Raw genomic sequence first — 14,506 nt, forward strand, 5'->3', positions numbered from 1 at the left:
ATTGACGTGGAATCCCCATCTACTAACCATTCAACGGAAATCCGACCATAGATTAAAACTTTTAAGAAGCCAAACTTAGGGAATACATCCCTCTATTATACCCTGAACCTATGAAACCTTGCCTAGCTATCTGACCCTCCTAAATTTTATCAGTCACTCCAGGTTGTTAAACTCGTGCATCCCACCTTGCCTTCCTCATCAGTTCGACGACCGCCACTAGAATTCCTTACTATTCCTCAAATTCTCAAAGTTGTTTCTTATAATCCTATTGTTTCTCCTCTTATACCAGTCCTAGTACGCTGCTGTGCCTTTTAAACACCTACATCGACACACACTGCTTACCCTATCTCCACCCAACTTCAACTGACCTCCCTTGCCAGTAATGAAATCCGCCCTGATATTTATGCTTTTATCAGCCATAACTCTTACCCATTTGTTCGACTCCATGTCAGGGCTTCTCCTCCCCCCCCCTCAGTACTCACCCTTTCTCCTCATGCCTTTCCCTCCTAATACTATGGCCCTGCTTACCGACCAAACTCATCCACCCTCCCACCTCCCTTCATTTCGAGACACAACCCAATGCCTTATATATTTACGCCCAATCACTCTTCCCGAAACTTTTTACGCAGCGAAGTACGCACAGTTTTTTAGTGAAAGTATAGTGCTCCTAGTTAATGAACGTCATTTGTAACGTCTTGTATACGTCTATCGTTTACCTTCACCTTGTTCACTGTTAATATCTTTTTAAACTTTTAAACGAAGAAACACAGTATTTTTGTAAATATTATCGCAGAATCAAAAATGGCTCAGAGCACTATGGGACTCAACTGCTGAGGTCATTAGTCCCCTAGAACTTAGAACTAGTTAAACCTAACTAACCTAAGGACATCACAAACATCCATGCCCGAGGCAGGATTCGAACCTGCGACCGTAGCGGTCTTGCGGTTCCAGACTGCAGTGCCTTTAACCGCACGGCCACTTCGGCCGGCTATATCGCAGAATCATCTTTTTATAGATTTTAGAAACGTTTTTAAATTTTGCAACCATAATTCTTATTATAATGTCCGTGCTCATATTTTGTACAGTTTTTTGGCTGAAGAGTGGGATGTTTTACCCGTGGTAACTCAACGTCCGCCCGTGTGAGGCGAAGAGAATGAAATGATAACAACGGAAAAAATTCTTCCTTACTCATAACTCAGCACCTCCTTCCTTTTGTATATAGATATTTGGTGGTGATCATAATAATCTAAACCGGTAATTGAATTGAACGAAAAAAATTGCGATGAAAGATTGTTGAAGTTACTACTATTTCATAAACATTGTATCACTACAATTTTCAAGGTGATGTCACCCCTCTCCATTTTACATCTCCGAACTATTGTGCTAGGTCGAGAAAGCCTGAAAAAGTACATCGATACTTCTTAAGTCTTTCTTCCATTTTCAGACGCAACTTCAGTGCCTATGTGATTCCTTTATCTTACTTAAAGCCAAACTTATAGTCAATTAACGAATCCTCAGTTTTATTTTCCACTCCTCTGTATATTGTTCTGGTCAGCGAGTATCACGCATGATGTGTTAAACTGATTGTGCGATACTATCCCCAATTATGTACCCTTGCGATTTTCGGGACTGAGCGGATGATACTTCTCTGAAAGTATAATAGTATGTGTGTAGTCACGCAGATCCTGCACACCAACTTGATTAGTCGTTTGGGTGCCACTTCATCCGCCAATTTTAGGAATTCTAGAGGAAATTAATCTATGACTTGCACCTCATTTGATCACAGGTTACAAAGCTCTGTTAAACTCTGATTTTTAAACTCACCTCGTTCCACCATATCAACTCTTAGTTTATTTTCTGCCACTTCCTCAGACAGTTCCTGCGCGTCACAGTCCATCAATGTGTCCCTTTCTCCTGTGCATTTAACAGTGGAATTCTTGTTGCACTCTAAAAGTTGACGCGTCTGCTTTTAACTTCACCAAAGGCTGTTTTGAGTTTTCTCTATGCTTCCAACCACGATTCTTTTTCACATTTTTCCTTTAGCGTTTCGCTTGAGCTTCCCTGCACTTCGTATTTATTTCGTTCCTATGTGATTTCACATCGGGATTCATGTGATCTAGCTGGAATCTCTCTCTGCCCCCTGTCTTTTTTCAAATACACAGTATTACTAGCTATTCCTTTAAGTTTCGCAGGAAAGCATCTGTGAAGTTTCGAAAATGAGACATGAGGTACTGGTAGAAATAAAGCTGTGAGGACGGGAGTCGTGTTTGGGTATCTCAGTTGGTAGAGCACTTGTTCGAGAAAGGCGAAGTTCCCAAATTAGAATCACGGTCAATCACACAGCTTTAATCTGCCAGGAAGTTTCAAGATCAGAACAATTAGTCCAACACAGGAATAAAAAATCAGAAAATATCGTTCAAATATATTGTGAAATACGTTGTCCAAAAATTTGAGATAAAATAGTTTAGAGAATCCTTCGATGATTTTCATTCCCTGTACGTGATTTAGATCAACATTCAGACGTGCGTCGTAATTTTCTGTAATCTCTTTCACTATTTCTTTGAATTATTTGGTGTAGACAACTCATATCACAATTATTTAACCTTTTTTTATTTTTTTTTATTTTCAAATTTCCTACAGAATGCGTAATATTTCTGACACCTCATTTAATTTCCTGGAGTCTTCTGGAAATATTCTGAATTGAATACTTCATTCAAAGAATCGTTTTTGACAGTTAAATATCGCACTAACGCAACTTTTTATGAGCAAAGCAGCTAGGCTTTGAAGATGAATGTTTCGACGTTTGATTTACCATAGGTAACTAGACGTGATAATGGTCACGTTGATCCGCTTCGCACTCTCAGTTAGGCTATGATAATTTGAAAAAAAAAGCCGTTATGTAATTTATACGGAGTTTGGTTTTTCCCTCCGTTCAAACGGTGTCCAAACAGTGGATATTACAAGTTAATAACGCCGTTAAAGAACCAGTTAATGAGGCTGCTGTACTTAGGGTAGTGGAAGACGACGACTGTAAGTGCTCCACGAGGAACAAACAAGAGCATAAAAAATGGGTGCTTTTGGTAAAGAAAACCGATTTTTCTCAACTGAGCTCCCGCTGTGAATGCAGTTACGGTTGAAACAGGTGTATTGGGAATTTGTTATTTGCATTTCTTTCCCGGCGGGGTCAGGGATTTTCTCTGCCTCGTGATGACTGGGTGTTGTTGATGTCCTTAGGTTAGTTAGGTTTAAGTGGTTCTAAGTTCTAGGGGACTGATGACCATAGATGTTAAGTCCCATAGTGCTCAGAGCCATTTTTATGCATTTCTGGAATTCGTATACTCTATGTATATCTCAGGTGCTAATCGATAATTTTCATCGCTTATTATTCGCGCGCAGTGTTTGATCAGAGTAGTTGTGTTGCTGGAAAATGCATTTGTTTTGTCATCGCCACTGGGCAGCGAGGAGCGCGGGATTTCTATCGTTAGGGTGGTAGTGAGACAGACGCCGAGCAGAGGGCTCGTGACAAAGGAGATGTAAAGTTAAGTGCATCTGTGTTTACGTAAAATTATGTGAAACAGACGAAAATGATTTGGTTAGTGGTTTAGAATGAAAAGAATATGAAGGGGAATGAAGGTAATATTTTTACTTATTAGCACTGCAGACGCATCGTTAGTATTCACTGTTGAATGAGACATCCTTATCAGGGAGCTTTAAAATTTTCATTAAAAATTGTGTAATTTTCAGTTTAAGGTATTTCTCATGTAATTTAATGATTTGTGCAAGATTAGTGAGAGTAAAAATTTATTATCAATGTTGCCCTTTGTCAGTGTTAATGAGTATTGTGACATGAATTTCATACAAGTAGCAATATATCAAGTACTTTAAAATACAGTTTGTCAAAGGAATATTTCACCTAGGAGCGTTGTCCACATCCTCGATCCCCATTTTTATTTAAGGGAGTGTCACTCTCAATTATGTGTATAAAATAGTTTATTTGGCTGGAGCATTGCACTAAGCTCTCAGCAATTGTAGTTAGAAATTCGCAGTTGGCGTACAGAGAGCAGCATTCACCGCATTTCCAAGCAATTACATTACGAGGTTAGGTGTTTTCATTTCAGGATCAATTTTCCACGAAAATTATCAGCGCAGAGGGACCATGTCATGAACAGCATCATTAGGAAGATCATTAATGCACTTTGTTTGATTAAAGAGATCAATAGTAAAGACAGGATTTAATCAGTTCGCACATTTTTAGAAAGATTATAAAACAAGTCCAAATTCGTTTTCTTTTCTCGCAGTCAGATATGTCTGGTTTCTCTCGGAGCTGGAAATGCACGAAATCGACCAAAGCTAAAAAACAGCAAAGCTGCAACTAATGTACCAAACCAGTACTAATTTTAAATCAGGAAACTTTCAGGGTATATTACCATATTTAATATTTTTCTGTGAAAACCATTCATGTCGGTAATTACTGGGGGCAGACGGAACAACAAACAAATACAGGGTGTACATAAAGTCGGGGAACACTTTCAATCATTTATTGCACAAGAACCAAACATTGTACATATATCATACATATGTAAGTTTGAAGAGAGAACCTGAAAGGTCTTTTTTTCTTTTTTTTTCTTGTATACCGCCACAGCGTAGTCTGGTAATTTGCTGATGGTCAGCACTAGTCGCAAACATGGCGGCCCTGCTACAGAAGGGAACAGCTGTTTCATGAAATAACCTTCCGATCACCAGATCTCACATCTCACTCCGTGTGACTTTTTTCTGTGGAGAGACTTTAAGGATCTGGTTTATGTACCGCCTGTACGACGATGCCATTCTGGGACGGGTATGGTAAGAATTCGATACCCGTATTGACGTCTGCCGGGTCACTCATGGTTCGCATTCAGAGTTTCTCTTCAAAATGCAATATGTATGACAATTGTACAATGTTTAGTTGTTGTGCAATAAATGATTGAAAGTATTCCCAGGATTTATGTACACCCTGTGTATCTAGTAGCAGAATGCGATAGAAGACGTAACAATCAGCGAATTGTTAATTTGTTAATGTAATAGCGTTGGGGGGACATATAGCCAGACAAATTTATGGCAGATGGCCTAGTTTTTCAGTGTAATGCAAGATAAGGACGTGACGACGATTTAACGGCCGTCAGCAGTTGACATTAGTAAACGCGTTGGAACTACACGGATGCATGTAGGTATCAATGTATGGAAATGTATGGATGTCTAGAAAAAAAGCTTGTCCAGTATTGACAGTCGAATGATTAACTCTTATAATGACATTGATGATTGCAGATTGAAAACAAAGTAATCGTAGTACAAGAGGGTGGTTTCTGAATACCATGTTGGTTTCGACCTCACCTACTCTGATGCGATAACCGGAGAATTTGGTTGCAAGACTGGGCCGATGAACTGATGTCTTCTCAATGCTCTGTGCTACAATTATGGTGACTTATAGTCCTGTCAGATGCCATGTCATACATCTGACGCGTAAATCTGGCCTTGGAAAAGTCAATAAGTCAATAATAATATATGCAAGCACGACTTACATTTAAAAGATTCCGTCGTCCGATCAGAATCATATGAATCTCATGTTTCGGAACGTTTACGGCTTTCCCATTAATGTGAGTTGCTGTCAGTCACTCCCTTTTCTTCACCTTGCAGGGCGACAAGAGTACAGCGTTCGTCAACATGTCCTGTGGTTTGTTATCCAATAGCGGTTTCACTCCAGCCTTCCATATTCCACTGTTTCTAATTACAGAAGAAACCACCGTGCCCAGTAACCTGGAATCTTCGTCCGATCCTTGCGAAAGACGACTTCTTGAGACTTTTGTTCCATCGCTCTGCACACACAGTCAGCTCAATGATTCCTCTCTAAGCCAACCACTTATTACAAACACTTCACTTGTCATCATTGCCCAACCTCTACTCCCCATTGTTCATACTTGTTTGTTGCAACGATCGACACCTTTTTATACTTTTAATATCTTACACATCGCGACACCTACAATATTCATTGCGTGAATTTTGTCTGTAACCATTTTTTTGCAGCTCTACTTCAGAAATTTGCGAAATTTTTTAAATTCGTTTTTTACCTTTCGCTGTAACTGATTCTGCTTTTTTTTCAGATTTTGAATACATCGTACACGATCTTCAACATGATGATCAATTTCTAAAGAAGAAATGAGCGCTTCTGATGCTTCAACTTCACACCGCTGTTGTTTCAACTATGATCAATATGAATTACTGCACACAAAGAACTGCCACTTTTTATATTGCACACAGCTGAAGGCATCTCTTTATCAAACCAGTTTCATAGAGGAAAACTGTAATTTGACGTTGATAACGCTAACACTCTGCGTTGTCAATACGTAAAAGCAACGTTTTGATCCAACAAATTTTGAGAGAAGTGCAAGTGACCTAAGTCACGATTTCACATGTATCGAGAATGGGGCTATAGAATAAGTGTACTATTAGTTGTACTACAGAACGCAGCAAGTACTGAAAACAACAGCTGAATAAACTATTACAAAAACAATTCGATGATTTATAAGATGCACTCGCACTGAGACTGAACATTTTGTTGCTAGGCTCGTGATACTGTGTCAAATCTGAGGGCACTAACTGCACCATGTTCTTAAATAAAATTTTCTCTTAGACAAAATGCTTTTCCTGTGGTCTCTTCTTACCACTTTCAATTCTACACATTGCCTCCAACATTCAATATGATTTCTTTAAAGTGAAACAGACACTGCACTAGTGCATACATGCGTGAGTCCCTCTCACTCTCTCTCTCTCTCTCTCTCTCTCTCTCTCTCTCTCTCTGTGTGTGTGTGTGTGTGTGTGTGTGTGTGTGTGTGTGTGTTTGTTTGTTTGTTTGTTTGCGTGTAGCAACATAAACTGTGCTGGTGTGGAATGAAAAAAGTACAATAATATAGACTTGTGAAGAAAAATTACGGTATGACAATGAAGAAAGTTGACAGTAAATGATTGGAATAATAACACATTGCTAAAAAGTGGGAACCATCTTGAGCAGTAAGAACAGTCTTTATCATAGGTTGCTGGAAATAGCATCATAATCAAATGAAACAAAAGCGGTATGAGAAAACAGAAAGCAAAACTATGGTTTGAGGGAAAGAAATTTATCTTGATGGGGCATGAATGAGGTGTAAAACGTCTTATTCTTCCATATTTAAAATTAAAGAGTTTGTCGATAACTTTACTTTTGCAAAGATTACTCATAAAGGCGCTCTAAAAACCTGTGGTCAGTTTGAGAATTGTTAATGGGTAAAAAGTGATACGGCTTATATTTTATTTATCCTAATTCATTCCATTTATTACACCAGATATGGATACTGGATCTGATAAGATATTTAATTGAATTACGTGATATACAGGGCGTCTCAAACCTTTTGGGTCAAATTATAACACGCGATAGTGAGACCACAACTGATTACAGTATACCGAGATGGTCGGAATGCATATCTATTGTTTTGTGGATGTACACGGCGTGCACTGCATAACAACAATGTAGCTTATAGTAATTGTGCTAAGCGACGGCCGTCAGTTTCAGCGCATGTGTTGTAACGGCGCATGCAGTTCTTCCGTCCTCCGCAAAGATCCCGTGTGGCTCTTGCACAGTGGAACAAGCAGCGGGTGATAAACAGCGTACACCCCTGACCACCAAACATACAAACTATTCACAGCTTAGGTCAGAGCACATACGTGATGTGACGATCAAGTGCATCGCACTGGCGCGTCAAACTGTGCTGCATGTACAGACAATCTCTGGTGTCAGAAGTCCAGTGCATTGGACAGCTTGTGACGTGCCCATGGTGAGATGTGTTATTGCGTACAGTGCTTGACGTTTATTCGAAGATGAAACATTGCTCGTCACGAGAGTTGGCAGTCAACTATTTAACGTACAGGATGGCAGGATGTAGTGTCCATAAAGCAGCACTAATTTCCAGAGAACGCTTTTTTAATGGGTGGCATCCTAACTGGAATAGATTTATGTCCATGGGTACCAACTTACAAAAGAGCGGTGCATTCACGCCACAGAAATCAACCACCCTTCCTTCCAAAGACATGTGTGATCACTAGACTTTGAGTAGATGGTGTCGTGGTGTTGGATATTGTAGCCGACCACACAGCAACTTGCCCATTAAACACACACTTTGACAGTATGGAGGGCACTGCTGGAACAGGTATTACATCCGTGTTATAAAGACTGGGTGCAAGCACTGGGAGAGTGAGTTTTGATACACTACAGCATTGCGGTGGATAATCCATTGACGGGCTCAATATCCAATGGTCCACTGCCTGCACACGTTGTTTACGATAGGGGTGTCATAACAGTCCCAAAAAAATGGTTAAAATGGCTCTGAGCACGATGAGAGGTCATCAGTCTCCTAGAACTTAGAACTACTTAAACCTAACTAACCTAAGGACATCGCATACATCCATGCCCGAGGCAGGATTCGAACCTGCGACCGTAGCGGTCGCGCGGCTCCAGACTGTAGCGCCTAGAACTGCACGGCCACCACGGCCGGCATACCAGTTCCAGCAGCACTCTCTGTACTGTCGAGTTGCGTGTTTCAAGGGCAATTTGACATATGCTTATTGCTGTGTGGTCGTCCACACGATCCGGCACCATCTTAGATGACGTTCTATACCGTGAACGACTCCTTCTTTCGTTGGTCCCCATCAAGAAAAGTTTCTTCCATTTAGGATAACACTTGTTGGGAAAGCATTCTCTGTGCATTCGTACTGCTTTACAGGCACTACATCCTGCCGCCCTATGCATGAAATACTTGTCTGGAAACTCTCGTGACGTTCCGTCTATGACTACACATCATTCTCTATAGCCAGTAACACAACTCACCATATATTACAAGCTGTTTGATGCAGCGGATAAGTGACACCAGGGATATGGATGTACATGCGTCTCAGATTAACGTGCTGGTGCGATGGATCCGGTCGTTACATGACACGTGTGCTATGAGCTAAACTGTGTACAGATGTCTGTTGGTGGTCATGTGTGTATGCTGTTCGTCATCCTTTCGTTAATCCAGCGTATAACAACCAGCTGGGGTCTTAGCGAGACTACAGTAGAACTGCATGCACCATTGCAAGACACGCACTGACACTGGCGGCTGTCGCTTTGAACAGTTACTATGAGCTGCGTTGCTGTTATGCAGTGTGCGCTGTGTATGCCCGTAACACAATAAATATGCATTTCCGACCATAGGTTACCCATCTCAATGGAATGTAATCGGTTGTGGATCTACTATCACCTCTTTTAATTTGACCCAAAATGTGTGAGACAACCTGTATTTTTCATCTAGATTTATCATAAATAGAGATAAAAATTAAAATATGGGTTTCCTGACAGAAATTTACTCTTGACCTAGCGTTTTTTTTTTTTTTTATTTTACTTCCGTTTGAGCCATATTAGACACAATATCAGGTATGTGACATGTCTACATAATTAAGCATCTCTTATTCAAACACACCACATATAATTCTCATTTCCTTATTAGTTATACTGGATTAAATTTTGTCACATATATGAAGGGTTTGTCAGAAGTCATATAGGTAAACTGCAGTCACCTGTGATGTGGAGTGAAATCAACATTATATGACGATGGGTAATTGTCTAGAATTAATTTTTGCAACAGATATAACACCTGTTGATAATTTGTGTTAAGAAAATCATACAGTTTATTCGAAACTGCTTACGTCAAAGTCGAGCGCTGTTGCCCAGGTGTGCTACGCTGCGGAGGTCGGTGGTCTCCTCATATACAGAAATTACAGGTGCGTGGTAACATGAACGTGGACACTCTTCTTATGCAGATGATGAACATAAAAGGCTCGACAGACTGCAGATCGATATATGGGTTAAGAGCACAATATAGAATTGGAGGACCGCCGATCAATGAATTATGAAACAGCTAATGTACGCCGGCCGGAGTGGCCGTGTGGTTCTAGGCGCTACAGTCTGGAGCCGAGCGACCGCTACGGTCGCAGGTTCAAATCCTGCCTAGGGCATGGATGTGTGTGATTTCCTTAGGTTAGTTAGGTTTAATTAGTTCTAAGTTCTAGGCGACTGATGACCTCAGAATTTAAGTCGCATAGTGCTCAGAGCCATTTGAACCATTTTTGAACAGCTAATGTACTCGCGTATCACAAGAAACAGTACTATACACTTCAATTAAAAATTAAGTACGAAAAACCTTTGTGAATGATGAACGCAGTATCTGTTGAATCTGCATCAAAACCGATTTCATAAAAGAGGTTGAGAACATTTTTAAAGAAGTACGACATATCGTTGCTCCAGAAATAAAACAGCAAGCAAAGTATAACTTGAAAACATGTTACCTCCACCAAAAAAGAAAAAAAAAAAAAAACAAACACGAATCTGATTTCATGTGGCTTGAAGTTGTGATGCATACGTGCAATCCCTTCACGTGTTTAAGACAAGTATTACGCACATTTATGCGATCGGGAATACTTAGTACCAGCTAGGTTATATGGACATTTGACAATTAGGCATCAGCAAGGAGCATTAGTGATGAAATCTTAGGAAGCAATGTTGTGCAACCTTAATACGGACAAGATCCAACTATTCGGGAGTAGGATCTTACAATCTGAGACAGTGTTCCAAGACAAACTTCCTTCACAATGTCCGCAAACGTGACGTCAGATCCGCCTAGCAATAGCGATCTCAACGCCCATTGGTTGAAAGATTGGATATATAGGAAAGTGTCCTTATTGGTTGAGGCAGAAAGGTGGGGTGGTCTCTCTTGTCCTTCGGGAAGACAGAGCGAGTTAGTAGCGAGGCGCCACTCAAAAAACACGGTTGAGTAACCGTGGCGGCGCTAAAAGAACGGTCGCTAGTAAATATTCCAGCTGTGAGACATGAGATAAAGTGAAGGTTAGTTATCTGTGAACGCCACGTATCGTGGGCAGTGTGTATCACGATTATGGAAAGTCAGAAAGGCGTTAATGTGTTGTAAAGGGCTGAATAACGGCGTAGCCAAGAGCCGCCATATTGGAAATTCTGTGAAGTGTGCGTCAAAGTATTTTCTTTATTAAAACGAATATAGTACAAATCGTTGTTGGCATTTAACAACTGGCATCCCGAAACACACCACTTCAGGATCACCTACATTGAACCTGTCGCCTCAGCGCTACTACTGTGCGACGAGGGATAGAAATAAGTCAGAGTCGCTTCCTTCTCGCTACAATGCCACTGAGGGCGTTGTACATGGCATCCCAGGCGGGAATGTAGCTGAAGAGTATCCCGCTAAGGGGAGTAACAGTGTTTGCACACAGCAGTCATTGTAACAGAATACACACGAAAAATCAGTACATGCGAGAATACGAACGTGATGAACAGTGGCTTAAACAGTGAATAAAGAATTTGAACATGAACAGTAAGGTAGAAAAAAAAAGAATTAACTGAACAATGACTTAAACAGTGACTTGGGCAGCGTAAACGGTGATTAAACAGTGAACATTTACTTAGTGTTATGAGAGAACACCCCCCCATGAACCATGGACCTTGCCGTTGGTGGGGAGGCTTGCGTGCCTCAGCGATACAGATAGCCGTACCGTAGGTGCAACCACAACGGAGGGGTATCTGTTGAGAGGCCAGACAAACGTGTGGTTCCTGAAGAGGGGCAGCAGCCTTTTCAGTAGTTGCAAGGGCAACAGTCTGGATGATTGACTGATCTGGCCTTGTAACAATAACCAAAACGGCCTTGCTGTGCTGGTACTGCGAACGGCTGAAAGCAAGGGGAAACTACAGCCGTAATTTTTCCCGAGGGCATGCAGCTTTACTGTATGATTACATGATGATGGCGTCCTCTTGGGTAAAATATTCCGGAGGTAAAATAGTCCCCCATTCGGATCTCCGGGCGGGGACTACTCAAGAGGATGTCGTTATCAGGAGAAAGAAAACTGGCGTTCTACGGATCGGAGCGTGGAATGTCAGATCCCTTAATCGGGCAGGTAGGTTAGAAAATTTAAAAAGGGAAATGGATAGGTTGAAGTTAGATATAGTGGGAATTAGTGAAGTTCGGTGGCAGGAGGAACAAGACTTCTGGTCAGGTGACTACAGGGTTATAAACACAAAATCAAATAGGGGTAATGCAGGAGTAGGTTTAATAATGAATAGGAAAATAGGAATGCGGGTAAGCTACTACAAACAGCATAGTGAACGCATTATTGTGGCCAAGATAGATACGAAGCCCACACCTACTACAGTAGTACAAGTTTATATGCCAACTAGCTCTGCAGATGACGAAGAAATTGAAGAAATGTATGATGAAATAAAAGAAATTATTCAGATTGTGAAGGGAGACGAAAATTTAATAGTCATGGGTGACTGGAATTCGAGTGTAGGAAAAGGGAGAGAAGGAAACATAGTAGGTGAATATGGATTGGGGGACAGAAATGAAAGAGGAAGCCGGCTGGTAGAATTTTGCACAGAGCACAACATAATCATAACTAACACTTGGTTTAAGAATCATGAAAGAAGGTTGTATACATGGAAGAACCCTGGAGATACTAAAAGGTATCAGATAGATTATATAATGGTAAGACAGAGATTTAGGAACCAGGTTTTAAATTGTAAGACATTTCCAGGGGCAGATGTGGACTCTGACCACAATCTATTGGTTATGACCTGTAGATTAAAACTGAAGAAACTGCAAAAAGGTGGGAATTTAAGGAGATGGGACCTGGATAAACTAAAAGAACCAGAGGTTGTACAGAGATTCAGGGAGAGCATAAGGGAGCAATTGACAGGAATGAGGGAAATAAATACAGTAGAAGAAGAATGGGTAGCTTTGAGGGATGAAGTAGTGAGGGCAGCAGAGGATCAAGTAGGTAAAAAGATGAGGGCTAGTAGAAATCCTTGGGTAACAGAAGAAATATTGAATTTAATTGATGAAAGGAGAAAATATAAAAATGCAGTAAGTGAAACAGGCAAAAAGGAATACAAACGTCTCAAAAATGAGATCGACAGGAAGTGCAAAATGGCTAAGCAGGGATGGCTAGAGGACAAATGTAAGGATGTAGAGGCTTGTCTCACTAGGGGTAAGATAGATACTGCCTACAGGAAAATTAAAGAAACCTTTGGAGATAAGAGAACGACTTGTATGAATATCAAGAGCTCGGATGGAAACCCAGTTCTAAGCAAAGAAGGGAAAGCAGAGAGGTGGAAGGAGTATATAGAGGGTCTATACAAGGGCGATGTACTTGAGGACAATATTATGGAAATGGAAGAGGATGTAGATGAAGATGAAATGGGAGATACGATACTGCGTGAAGAGTTTGACAGAGCACTGAAAGACCTGAGTCAAAACAAGGCCCCCGGAGTAGACAATATTCCATTGGAACTACTGACGGCCGTGGGAGAGCCAGTCCTGACAAAATTCTACCATCTGGTGAGCAAGATGTATGAAACAGGCGAAATACCCTCAGACTTCAAGAAGAATATAATAATTCCAATCCCAAAGAAAGCAGGTGTTGACAGATGTGAAAATTACCGAACTATCAGCTTAATAAGTCACAGCTGCAAAATACTAACACGAATTCTCTACAGACGAATGGAAAAACTAGTAGAAGCCAACCTCGGGGAAGATCAGTTTGGATTCCGTAGAAACACTGGAACACGTGAGGCAATACTGACCTTACGACTTATCTTAGAAGAAAGATTAAGGAAAGGCAAACCTACGTTTCTAGCATTTGTAGACTTAGAGAAAGCTTTTGACAATGTTGACTGGAATACTCTCTTTCAAATTCTAAAGGTGGCAGGGGTAAAATACAGGGAGCGAAAGGCTATTTACAATTTGTACAGAAACCAGATGGCAGTTATAAGAGTCGAGGGACATGAAAGGGAAGCAGTGGTTGGGAAGGGAGTAAGACAGGGTTGTAGCCTCTCCCCGATGTTGTTCAATCTGTATATTGAGCAAGCAGTAAAGGAAACAAAAGAAAAATTCGGGGTAGGTATTAAAATTCATGGAGAAGAAATAAAAACTTTGAGGTTCGCCGATGACATTGTAATTCTGTCAGAGACAGCAAAGGACTTGGAAGAGCAGTTGAATGGAATGGACAGTGTCTTGAAAGGAGGATATAAGATGAACATCAACAAAAGCAAAACAAGGATAATGGAATGTAGTCTAATTAAGTCGGGTGATGCTGAGGGAATTAGATTAGGAAATGAGGCACTTAAAGTAGTTAAGGAGTTTTGCTATTTGGGGAGCAAAATAACTGATGATGGTCGAAGTAGAGAGGATATAAAATGTAGGCTGGCAATGGCAAGGAAAGCGTTCCTGAAGAAGAGAAATTTGTTAACATCCAGTATTGATTTAAGTGTCAGGAAGTCATTTCTGAAAGTATTCGTATGGAGTGTAGCCATGTATGGAAGTGAAACATGGACGATAAATAGTTTGGACAAGAAGAGAATAGAAGCTTTCGAAATGTGGTG

The sequence above is a fragment of the Schistocerca piceifrons genome, chromosome 6, assembly GCF_021461385.2.
Source record: "Schistocerca piceifrons isolate TAMUIC-IGC-003096 chromosome 6, iqSchPice1.1, whole genome shotgun sequence".
Lineage (NCBI taxonomy): Eukaryota > Metazoa > Arthropoda > Insecta > Orthoptera > Acrididae > Schistocerca > Schistocerca piceifrons.